General features: G+C 31.8%; 1 long non-coding RNA gene across 1 annotated transcript; it reads left to right on the forward strand.

Annotated features, from left to right (window-relative positions):
* Positions 1-10,388: 10,388 nt before the first annotated feature.
* LOC110934715 lies at positions 10,389-11,671 on the forward strand. Its single transcript, XR_002588569.2, has 2 exons — positions 10,389-10,525; positions 11,460-11,671. It is a non-coding gene; the product is annotated as an uncharacterized LOC110934715 (long non-coding RNA).
* The last annotated feature ends 1,495 nt before the right edge of the window (positions 11,672-13,166 follow it).

Consider the following 13,166-nt stretch of genomic DNA (forward strand, 5'->3'; position numbering starts at 1 on the left):
TTATGTTGGTATTATATGTATAATTTTCATAAGATTTGAGGGTTAGTTTTTTCAAGTCTACATGTGCGTACGTGCTTGAATATACTACATGCCCCGTGCACCTATTGAATTAGAGACTGGAAATTTCTAATTTGTTGTTAGGACATGTTTTATTGGCGATAAATTAAAGAAAAAACTTAGTTATTTACAAGGGATGTTGATTTCATCAGCGATACACAGCATTCTTGTGAGTTTTATTTGAATAATATAAGGTTAAACAAGGATACAGGTGAATTATATAAACTAGTGGTTTCGTTAAAAGTTTATATATAAAGCATAGTTAACTATTTAATGGAATGATACCTTTGCCTATTTAATGGAATGATATATTTGCTTCATTTGTTATGAATATATAAATTAATTGAATTTATCATTTTTATTTGTTACGATATTTGTGAATTTCATCATATCAATATTTTTATTTTAACTAAATCTATAATTCTATATGATAAGAATTACATACTTGACCTTAGCATAGAAAAAGATATATGTATTAGTTAGCTCAGCATTGAGATCATCGTATCGGGATAATTTTTTTTATATATTTGGAACAAGGTAAGATTACCATGTATATAAAAAAAACTTATTTGATAAAATGTTACTAACATATCATGGGGATTACCAGATATTGGTTTAGGTTTCAAGGTAAGAGTGACATATATGATTGGTTATGTTACGAATTAACATCGAGTATCGTATAGTTTGATTATAGATAGTGTTGAGTAGTACAATTAAACTACCGTTGTGATTTATTTTCATTAAACTATTGTAAGATATTAGATTGGTGTATATTATATGACTTATATATAGTTAGTTCTCAAATGATGTTATGTAAAGAGAAGATTATTTATGAAAAAAAATGACGTATACTTACTTCTCAATTCAATTATTGTTATGGGGGAGAAGTTTATTTATAAGGGAAAATCGGATACAAGAAACTTTGTTTGTCCCTCAAATATGTTCCTAAAGTAGCAATATCATTAATAAAGTATATTAATAAAGTATGAAATGTTTGAAGCGAATTTGTATCCGTATGTCCGAGAAAATAATGAAAAACCATGAAACTTGTTTGGTTTTTTTACTTTGATTCATGAAGTGAATATATAATAATCATTGTGATTATGGACATCATTGAGAAATTGTAATTATGGTCATATTAATAATGAGATCGACCATCTAAAAGTGTCATAACATGATTGTTGAACTTTGAAGTTATAATACATCTATTGAATCTTATATTTTGTATTACATACATGCAAGTAATACATATACGATCGTAAACCAGAAGTTTATGGATCATGATTATTTACTTTATTGGCATGACCGGTTAGATCACACCGAGTCAATGGTGATGTGAAACGTAATGAAGAACTTGAAGATTCTTCTAGCTGATAGCATGTATTGTTTGCTCTTAAGGGAAATTATGTATTTGTCAATTAAGGGTGTGTAACCCTAGATATTCTGGAAGTGATTAAAGAATATGCATATCTCAATATGATACTATTTAGTGTTTTAAATCGATGCATCGTCTAAATGGTTATCAAATACACAACTTAAGAATTGTGTAATTTATGGCTTCGCTAATGATATAGCAAGTACATTGTTCCAGATTGGCATATTTATTTCGGTTATAACTGTGAAATTTATTTTCAAGTTATTAAGATCACTAAAATAAGTGTTTTTTTTTTGTTGAAGACAATCATTAAACGTCTACAACTTATTGCAAAGTTAATGATTACGAGAGCAAAAGTTCATGTTTCTATTTTAGTACATGTAATTTTACATGCAACAACATTAACTCATATCAAGCCAACATGTTGTAATAGTTTCTCCTCATTATAGTTGGTTTTTGGTCAGGAACCAAAGATGTCCCTTCTAAGATTTTGGTTGTGCGGTATATGTTGAAAATGATCCACCACTACGCACAAAGATGGGACCTTAAAAGGTGGTTGGGAATATAGGATAACGAATAGGGCCTTTCACGAGACATTTATTTATGGCTCAATTAATTGATATCCATCTAAATGGACTAACATTCCCAACATCAGGGGGAGATAAAAAGCAGTTGGAAAAGAAATGAGTTGGTATGAACTATCATTGATCCTCAAAACTAAAAGTGTGAACCATAAGTTCAAAGAATAACTCATATATAAAGATTAGCGAATCTATTACCAGACGCATTCACTGACCTTGAAAAGGTGACTATGTCACATATACCAACTGCTAATGCTCCAATTAAGATGAGTGTCCTAGAAGGACAACCACATGTTTGTAATGAGTCTATTGCACGTCTGAAGCGTGGTAGACTAGTCGATTCCAATAATAAAATTCCTCGAAAATTAGAGCAACTAATTAAGATGGTCAAGTCGAGGTTATATTAAAAAGGTCTCCTGAAGAGACGATAGACATGATGGTTCAAGAAGAACCTCAGGTACCTGAAACTAAAGAGATCTCGATAAGTTGTATCATGTCTAAGATATGTATGGAATCGAAATAAAATCGACGTCGTTATACTTTTGTATATAATTTAGCGCTTGTAATGATGAAATGATGAGGATCAAAATTTAAGATCTGCCTATGAGAAATGATTGGCCAAAATGGAAAGACGCAAATAAGGCAGATTTAAATTCTCTAATGAAATGGAAAGTTTTCAGACCAATAGTCCATACAATTGAATTTGTAAAGTATGTTGGATATTAATGGGGCTTTTATGCGAATCATGTGAAAATCAAATTAAATGAGATAAGGCAAATATGGTGCACAAGGATTTTCGCAAAAACCCATGATTGATTATAATGAGACACATTCTCTAGTGGTGGATTTAATGACTTTCCAATATTTTATTAGTCTGGTAATATAAAGAGAGAATTGATATGCGTCTTATGAATGTTATGTATCACTTGATACTAAAATTTTACATGAAAGTCCCTCAAGGATTTGAAATATCAAAAATCATGTAAAATGAGTTCTCGGGAACGATATGATCGTTGTATACAAATTCATATTTGAATACGTTGAATATAATTGGAACTCCTGACGAGTATCGTAAAGCATTTAAGTGCTTATAAGGTTAGTTGAAACATCTTAAGGATGTAATTCTTGTGCACCAATAACTATACATAGAAAACTTGTGCCTGGTTATTATGGCATCTTAATGTACGATGTATAAGCATGGTACAATATGGATTAAATATTCAAGACATCCTTGCATATGATATAGAAATCAATGAGGTGTATGTAATAGAACTCCTAAAGAGTGAATGCACATACATTGTTTTTCAAAGTTGAAAGAAGTATGTATATGATTGCAAATGCCTGAAGCATTGATTTCAAGTCCTCAAGAATGTATCTTTATAAAGTTAAAGATAGTATGAACTAAAATAGTCAAGTTGAGTGTTGTACAACTCAAGATATATTCTGATAAAGAGCAATATAAGTTTGATAATATTATCCATCTTTATCAAATGTTCTTTCTTAAAAGTTCACTATAATCGCAATTTACAGTGATGATGTCTGAGCATCATCAAGAGAAACTGGCGAGCTTTTAGAAGGGGAATTTTTAGTGACCCTAGCACAATCTAATTATTACTCGACTTGCAGTTCGAGTATATTTGCAATCATACTTTTATTCATCTATCAAACTACATCTAGAAGATGTTGGTGGGACATTTTAATATGTAGAGAGCTCAACCTTATAGTATGTTAAAGGTTGTTCAGACACTTTTATAAGAAATGATTATTATCATCTCCTACCAAAGTAGAGATTCTCATTTCAAAAGTACCATGGCTAAAGTGCAAATTGTGCATTAACTTAACTTTCTAGCTATGTATGATAATATATATTTTTTATTTGAATTTATCAACATGATATAGCACATGTACAATGAGGAGACATTTGAATGGTAAAGCAGATATGTCGATACCCTAAAGTCTTGGATCTTATGGTATTTGTTCGCAAGAGGAAGCACTAGAAGTCTCATAAGAAGATTTTACAACATTACTCAATATAAAGGATTGCACTTCAAGGCTTCAAACGACAAATCATTCTACAAAAGTTTTGAGCAACTTTCAAGGATGATGGACACACTTTACTTAAAAGATACATATTATAATGAGGGGGAGATTTATTCAAGTTGCACTCTTTTTCCCTTAACTAAGTTTTATCCCAATGGGTTTTCTTAGTAAGGTTTTAATGAGGCAACATACTTGATACAGAAGTATCAGGGGGAGATAATGCGCATTACACGCTGCACTCTTTTTCCCTTAGCTATGGTTTTGTCCCACCAGGTTTTCCTAGCAAGATTTTTAACGAGGTAGCATCAAGCGTATTATGTTGATAACCAAGGGGGAGTGTTATGAATATATTTATTATTAATGTGGTTATCAACACCAAAAATAGATTAGCTTTCTCTCCAAGTTTTGTACACCTATATATACCACTATTGTAATCATATCTATTAATGAAATATCAGTCTCTTTCTCCCTACATCTCTTTCTCTTATGGTTTGCTATTAGGTTAGTAGGTCGTTGTTTCACAACAGAAAAATAATATTATGCTAACTTTAAATATAAGTAATAATTTCACATATAAGAAATTTACTAGTTTGCATTCGCTTTAATAAGAGTTATAGTAACCATGAACATTTTTGTAGGTGAAATATGTAGTGATACCAAACAAATAAGATATAGGAGTGCATATATACAGGCGTGTTTGATATAAAAGCAATTATAAATAGATAATTGTGAAAATTGCATTAAAAACTTGCACTTAGGTGTTGTTTGTTTTATAAGAGGTAAAATGTCTGCAAACATCTGTAGAAGAAAAGGTGGACCAAACCTTTGCAGCCTGCAAGAAGAAGGTTGATTGTTTTTTAACGTATATAGATTTCTAAAATAAATTGGTACTAGTGTACGGAGGGTGGTGGACGTGGACGGTGGGTGGTGGTGGTGGTGGTGGTGATGGACGGGGCCAAGTCTGTACCAAGAAGAGCTCGCACAAACGTATTTTAATGAAACGTATTCGGAAAAACAAACAGTCTGTGGATGACAATGTCTGCTTTTGGTCTACACGCAGCGCAGACGTAGAGTTTGCGTAGATCTTTTTGAAAAAACAAACACCACCTGATAATCGTTTCATGTGGTACATAACTATCTTATCTTTTACATAATGAGCACTACGTATGAGTGTCATTGTGATTCTCGCATTTCTCAAGTGAAATTTGGTTATGATTGAATATCCATACACACACAGAAACACATATATGTAGTAGGATCAGGTTCAAATGAAGCTACAAATTTTAAAACCATTTGAAAAACTAATAACCATTTTCTAATTGTCAGATCGACTTGATGAGATTTTTCTATGCCTTTGGGTTTGACATTACAAATACAGGGGATGAGTTTAAATGAAAGTTTTTAAATATTTATGAACCATTGTGTTTCACAAGTGAACACTTTAATAATCTTATTATATGTTAAATGCATACAATAGTATTTTCATGTTATTCTATGTTAAATGCTATTTTCACTTTTCACGAGTGAATAATCATATTCTATGTTAAATGCATACAATGGTATTTTCAATAAACATAGATGTCCTTAATTTCATAGCGAACACTCTCAAATGCAATGCCACCATTGGCGGACCCACCCTTTGGTCAAGGTGGGCGGCCGCACCCCTTGAAAAAAAATTTAGTGTATATTTTAGGCAAAAAACTCGACCACACCCCTTAAAAATATGGTTGAATACATCATCCACACCCCCATCAAATAATTCCTGGGTCCGCTATGCCACAAGAATCGTCATGCATTTAGAATAGAATGTCTTAGAGAAAGGAAAGACTTTAATCCCAGACGATAGCATAGTTTTCTAAATATATACGAAAATTTTAGTTACCTAATCCAAATGTGAAATGGCTGATAATAATTCTTACGACAGTTTGACCAATAATCCACTTAAAGAAGTATTAACCATGCATACCTCTCTGATTGAATTAAAAACCGATCAAAATAGTTTTTAGCTAAACTGAAACTATCTTTGGTAACAAAAATGAAAGTTACAAGTGTTACTAAACAAATTATCAATATAAATTATTATCAACCAATACACAATAACTTAAATTATTATAACCCAACTCCGTCAATATTTAATAATAATAATACTTTCTTAAAAAGTGATGATGACACAAGTATCTTTGTCCCTTTTATAAATGACTTGAGGCTACGGCCAACTGGTTACCTCTTTGCACCGAGTCACCGACAACCATGTGAACGAATTCTATCTAACCCCACGCGGTCACTTATGTCCATGTTCTTCATCAATCTGGCCCAGTTCAGGAAGTTTGTTACTTAACAATAAGCCCATCAGTATCATATTTAACTAGTATTAGAGCATCTGTTTCGCAACGGGATCGTAGAAGGATACTGACGATGATGTATTTGTTATCTAGTATAATGATGGATTCATATTAGATCATATAGGCTTTAATATAAATAATAATAAAAAGTAAGCAACAAGGTTAAGTAAACGTGTCTAAAGTTAAAAGTTAGCTTTAACTATAATAGGTTCAATAAAAAAAAGATAATTAAATTCGTTACATGGTGTATTAGATGGTTAATAAAGACCATGCAGACTTTAATCTAAATGGTGTTGCGGTAGCGATGCGATGAGAGTTCGATCGATATCGCAAACTATGACAAAGAATAAAGAAGACCAAAAAAAGTCGTAACATTAACCCAAATAATATCTACATGTATTCGGTTTGTTATAGTTGTGACTCAGCTCTGAAAATTGAAACGTAAGTACGTAACAATGCAAAAGTACGTGGTAATTTAAACAAATCGTGATCTTACACCGGTATCAACCACACGGAGCAAAATCACATCACGCTATTAGTTATCTGTCGTAATACAGATGTTTTAACACTAAAATAAAATAATATATGTATAATAATAAAACATAATAGAATCTTAATATAAAATAATATATGAATATCCAATACTGAAAAATAACTATTCACAATTCAAAAAGTTTATTTAGGAATTAGATAATAACTATAGATAATTATTATTTAGTTTAAATTTAATATATACTTCTCATTTATAATATTAACTAGGTTATAACCTCGTATATTACACGGGGTTGAATAAATAAATTTTATATACTAAATAATAAAATAATATATCTTTAAAAACCTAATTTATTATACGGGTTGAATAAATATAATTTTATATGTTAAATAATAAAAAGTTTTATCTATAAGAACCATATTGTACGGGTTGAATAAATGTAATTGTATATACCAGATAAAAAAGTTATATCTTTAAAACCACATGTATTACATGGGTTGAATAAATGTACAATTGTTTACAAAATAATAAAATAATACATCTTTAAAAAACCTCATTTATAACACGAGTTGAATAAATGTAATTTTATATACCAAATAATAATAAAATTACATCTTTAAAAATATGCGCATTACACGGTTTGAATAAATGTAATTTTCTGTACTAAATAATAAAAAATATATATCCTTAAAAAAACCCTGTGTATTGTACGAAGTGAATAAATCTAATTTTATATATCTAATAATAAAAAGTTATATCTATAATAAATCTAATTTTATATCTGTACTAAATAAAAAAAAGTTTCGTAAAATCTATTTGATACCAAACTAAACAAAACGTTCAAATATAATTAATTCAAATAAATAATATTATAAATGAGAAGGAGATTAAACTAAATAATAATTAGAGTTAATTGCCAAAATCGTCCATAAGGTTTGGGCATGTTTGTCATTTTCGTCCAAAATGATTTTTTTTTGTATCAAATAGCCCCCCACGTTTGTAACTTTTTTGTCATTTTCATCCAAATGCCTAACTGGGTTAGAAACAACCGTTTGATAAGTTTTTTTTTTTTTTTTTTTTTTTTTTTTTTTTTTTGAAATTTCACAAGTACAGGACCTGAAATGTAATTTCTTTTTAAACTCTAACTTTATAAAAGTAAAAATTTACATGTAAAACAAATTGTAGAATTATATATAGGCCTATTATGGTATCTTTAACTTCCGTTTTGACGAATTATACTTATATGCTCCGGAGTATTACAGTCATATGCCTATTTTTAACATATTTATCATTTTTGCTTATTGATAAGAAACATGTGAATATCACCTTCCAAGTGTTCTTAGTTTCATGTTTATTTCCTCTGTTTCCTCTTATCCCTCTCAATTATATTTTGTAAACAGAATATCATCATGTGCTAATTTTACAAATTTATGAAACCGAATATAATCATGTCCTGGGTAGTCTTAGTATTATTGGAATTTCCATTTGATTCATGGTTTCTGTTAGTTACTTCGAATTTCCTTGTTTATTTTCTGTCTGAGGTATACGTGTATCCCAAAAACGTGAAAGGCTGAAACCGGTAACCACTTCATTTAGCTGCAGTGTGATGACAGTTTAAACCCATTTAGTTTTTTTTTTTGTTTATAATCTACCCAACTATAATATGAGTTCAGCTAATATGTTCAATTTAATTTATTTCATTACGTATAGGTCGATACATAAAAAGTTTCATTGAAGGGCATATAATGATGGGTACTGGTCGATACATCTTAGTTTTATATCTATTTATGAGCATTACACGGTGGAGGTGAGTAACAGTGTGAGTGGTAGTTGATGGTTTGTTTTGAAGGTTGTAGACAGAGAAAGCAGAGGGTGATGGTTTTAGGTTTAAAAAGAAATTACATTTTAGGTCATGTACTTGTGAAATTTCAAAAAAAAAACCCCTCATCAAACGATTGTTTCTAACCCTCTTAGGCATTTGGATGAAAATGGTAAAAAGTTACAAACGTGGGGGGCTATTTGATACAAAAAAAAAAGTCATTTTGGACGAAAATGGCAAACATGCCCAAACCTTAGGGACGATTTTGGCAATTAACTCTAATAATTATCTATAAGATATTAAACTAATAATATTTAGTAGCAGGATTATAAATAATATTTAGTAGCAGTTATTTATAATTAATTAGAAGAGATTAAACTAAAATTATAATTATCTATAAGAGATGGTCTATAATATGATGACAAGTGTCCCAAAATTGGTTTCTTTTATTATATAGTATAGATATAGATATCTAGTGTAAGTATCTATGGAAAACCCATTTAATCTAGAAAACTTAGGAAACCTGAATTGTGTGGTCAAGATTGATCCACATCATATCTTTAAACACATGTTTAAAGGGCAAATTAGTCATTTGTTCAAGCCATCATTTCACTCTCTCCCCCATCCCATCAAGTCATTTATTACCCATCATTTCATTCTTCCTCTTTCTTCTTTCTTCTTCTTTTAGAATTCAAAATATATCATTCTATCTCTTTCTTCTTTTTCTGTAAATTCACCATCATCATCATCATTCATTCTCTCTCACTCTCCATGTTTCAAAATAAACACCAAGAACACACACAAGTGGTGTGTGAGAGAGTTCAGGAGGTAGAGAGAGAGATTTAAGAGAGAGAAGAAGACGACGATGGACGACGGACAAGCCGTCGTCTACAGCGGTGGAGGTTGTCCGACGAACCGTCGGTGCCGACGACGGTGTTACAGGCAACCGGAGTGGGGATTCTGATTACAAGCCTTCGTCTACAGCGATGGAGGTTCTCCGACGAACCGTCGGTGCCGACGACGGTGTTACAGGCAACCGGAGTGGGGATTCTGATTTTAGCTCAGTTCAGATTCGAGTCAGCCGTAGATCGGGACTCGGTTCAGGTTTCCGGTTAGTGATCCAGTCCAAGTATGGTTCAGTCTTTTTGGATTCTCTTGTTTTATTTTGGTTTGGATTCTCTGGTTTTATACTCGGTTAGGTGTCATTTGGTTTGGATTCTTTGGTTTTTTTTCAGTCTTTTTTAATTTGTGATTATTGTTTGTTTAGGACTGTTCAAATGTTATTTTTTCTCTGTTTAAGCGGTTTGGTTTGGTAATGTTGTTAGATTTAGTATTGAGATTGTGTTTTTAGTGTCGGATTAGCTGAATGTGGGCATTTTTTATTAAAATGTGAAGGCGTAGGGTGGAAAGGTGTGTGCAGAAAAAATGCAACGTCCCGAGTGCATCAGAGAGTGTGATTGTGTAGTTTCGGTGCAGAATACAGTTTCAGGTAACACTTTGTAGTGAGGGCGTTGCTTGACGAAAAGAAGATAGTTGTTGACGATTGTGTAGTTTCGGTGCAGAATACAGTTTCAGGTGACATGTGTTACCTATCTCGTACCTGTTTGTTGTGTTAAATAACTCCGGAAATATTACTTGTGTTATTATGTATTTACTATGGCTGTTGTATTTGCAAGAGTGAGGAGAATGACCAGGTCCGTGACGGGTAGGCTGGCTAATAAGCGAAAGCAGAACGATAAAGAAACAGAACGATAACGAAAGAAGGTAGATGGAGAAACCGATGAAGAATGGGAACAAGAAGTCGATGAAGGGCAAGTGGTGGGTACCTTTGATGTTGTACAGAAGTTACCCTCCAGTGTAACACATGTTACAAACATGTGTTACATATGTTCAACCTCTTTGTTACAAAAAATCGGGGCTGCACATATGTAACACGTGTTACAACAGGTTTTTACCTACTTGCACGTCTCTATTTCAAATGGATGAAAACAGTTTTTTTAAAACATCCACGGTGTAACACTTGTTTATTTGAAAGTGCTTAAAACAACCGTTGTAACACGTGTTACATCTTTTTACTCAGCTGTGCATTTTCCTTTTTATAATCCCATCCTCAACGTAAAGATACATCCAATGTAACACGTGTTACAAAAGAAAATTACCTACTTACACATCTCTATTACGTTGATTTAAACAGTTATTTAAAAACATCCACTTTGCAACACTTGTTTATTTGAAAGTTCTTAAAACAACCGTTGTAACACGTGTTACAACTTTTTTAGTGTTGTGCATTTTCCTTTTATAGTCCCATCTTCAGCTTGAAGATACATCCAATGCAACACATGTTAGGTTTTTTACGTGTTACAAAAGGTTTTTACTTAATGTAATAGTAAGTTTAAATGTTAAAACGTTTTTTTAAGATTGGTTGTTAAATGTTAAAATGTATAAACTTCATAATTTATTCGGAATATCTCGTTTATTTTACAAATAAAAAGTCGTGTTTTTTTGGTGGGATAATTAGCTACATATGTAGTAAACGTTACCCAAGTTACTTGTAGTTACCCCAACCCTTTTTTAGACACAAAGGGGGGTTGCACATATGTAACACATGTTTGTAACATGCGTTACACTAGAGAGGTAACACATGTATAGCCACGTTACACATGTTACATAGGAGATTAATAAGTTTTAACTATAGAAACTAATATTGATGTACTTATTTTGTTCACATGTGAAAAAATGTTTTGTGTTCAAGATGAAGATGGTTATCAAGAAGCGAAGCCCGCCGAAGGATTACAACGCATCATCAGGTTTTCGTGGTGACGATGGTGTGTTTTTTGGTTGGCTGCTATGTGTTGTGAAGATGGATGTTGTTGTGAAGACCATTTTTTAGAAGCATTACAACTATTGATATAAAATTCATTTTTATTTTCATTTTCATTGTTAGTATGCCCATTTTTGGATGAATACGGATGTTGATGTGACGACAATTTTTTTTTGGATGCAACAACTATATGTAACATGTGTAACCTTGACGTTGTAACACATGTAACACCTATATGTAACATGTGTAAGATGGCTATACATGTGTTACATTTGTTGCCCCATAGTGTAACATATGTTACATATGTCAGTCCCTTTGGTGTCAATTTAAACTTAGTAAAATTACATATGTAACAACATTACGTCATCCAAAATGTCATATCAATGAACAAACAAGTAATATATGTAACTATAAGTATATGAGACTAGCGTAACGAATTAAAGGGATAAACGATACACTTCATGTTACATATGTACCTAGAGTTGTTATTAACAATGTTATTAGTAAATAAAAAAACTGCATTAACGTATATTTTTTACATTGAACCCAGCTTATTGGTCATAAGTCTTATACATGGCAAGAAGTTCTTTCAGTGTGACATATGATTTAACATTAATAGGATGATATTGCTCGTTGACATTCGGTGCCCACAATTTAGTGCCATTAGAAGACTCGTAAAGATGGTAATGTGGAGTATGTTCTAGATCATCTGTGGACATAGGGATGGATGTTAGTATAAGTTTACGTGCATTTTCCTTTTTATAATCCCATCTTCAGCTTGAAGATACATCCAACGCAACACGTGCTAGATTTTTCAAAACATCCATTTGTACCACTGGCTATCGTCCGGCTTGTCACTTATTTGAAAGTTCTGTAAACAACCGTTGTAACACGTGTTACAACTTTTTACTCAGACGTGCATTTTCTTTTTATAATCCCCTCCTCAACGTAAAGATACATCAAATGTAACACGTGTTACAGCAGGTTTTTACCTACTTACACGTCTCTATTGCAAATGGATGAAAACAGTTTTTTTAAACATCAACTTTGTAACACTTGTTTACTTGTTTTTGTTCACAGGTGAAAAGATGTTTTGTGTTCAAGATGAAGTTGGTTATCAAGAAGCGAAGCCCGCCGAAGGATTAAAACGCATCATCAAGTTTTCATGGTGACGATGATGTGTTTTTTGGTTGGCTGCTATGTGTTGTGAAGATGGATGTTGTTGTGAAGACCATATGTAACATGTGTAAGATAGCTATACATGTGTTACATTTGTTGCCCCATAGTGTAACATATGTTATAAACATGTGTTACATATGTCAGTCCCTTTGGTGTCAATTTAAACTTAATAAAATTACATATGTAACAACATTACGTCATCCAAAATGTCATATCAATGAACAAACAAGTAATATATGTAACTATAAGTATATGAGACTAGCGTAACGAATTAAAGGGACAAACGATACACTTCATGTTACATATGTACCTAGAGTTGTTATTAACAATGTTATTAGTAGATACAAAAACTGCATTAATGTATATTTTTTACATTGAACCCAGCATATTGGTCATAAGTCTTATACATGGCAAGAAGTTCTTCCGGTGTGACGTATGATTTAACATTAATAGGATGAT

This window comes from Helianthus annuus, chromosome 4 (assembly GCF_002127325.2).
Source record: "Helianthus annuus cultivar XRQ/B chromosome 4, HanXRQr2.0-SUNRISE, whole genome shotgun sequence".
Taxonomy (NCBI): Eukaryota; Viridiplantae; Streptophyta; class Magnoliopsida; order Asterales; family Asteraceae; genus Helianthus; species Helianthus annuus.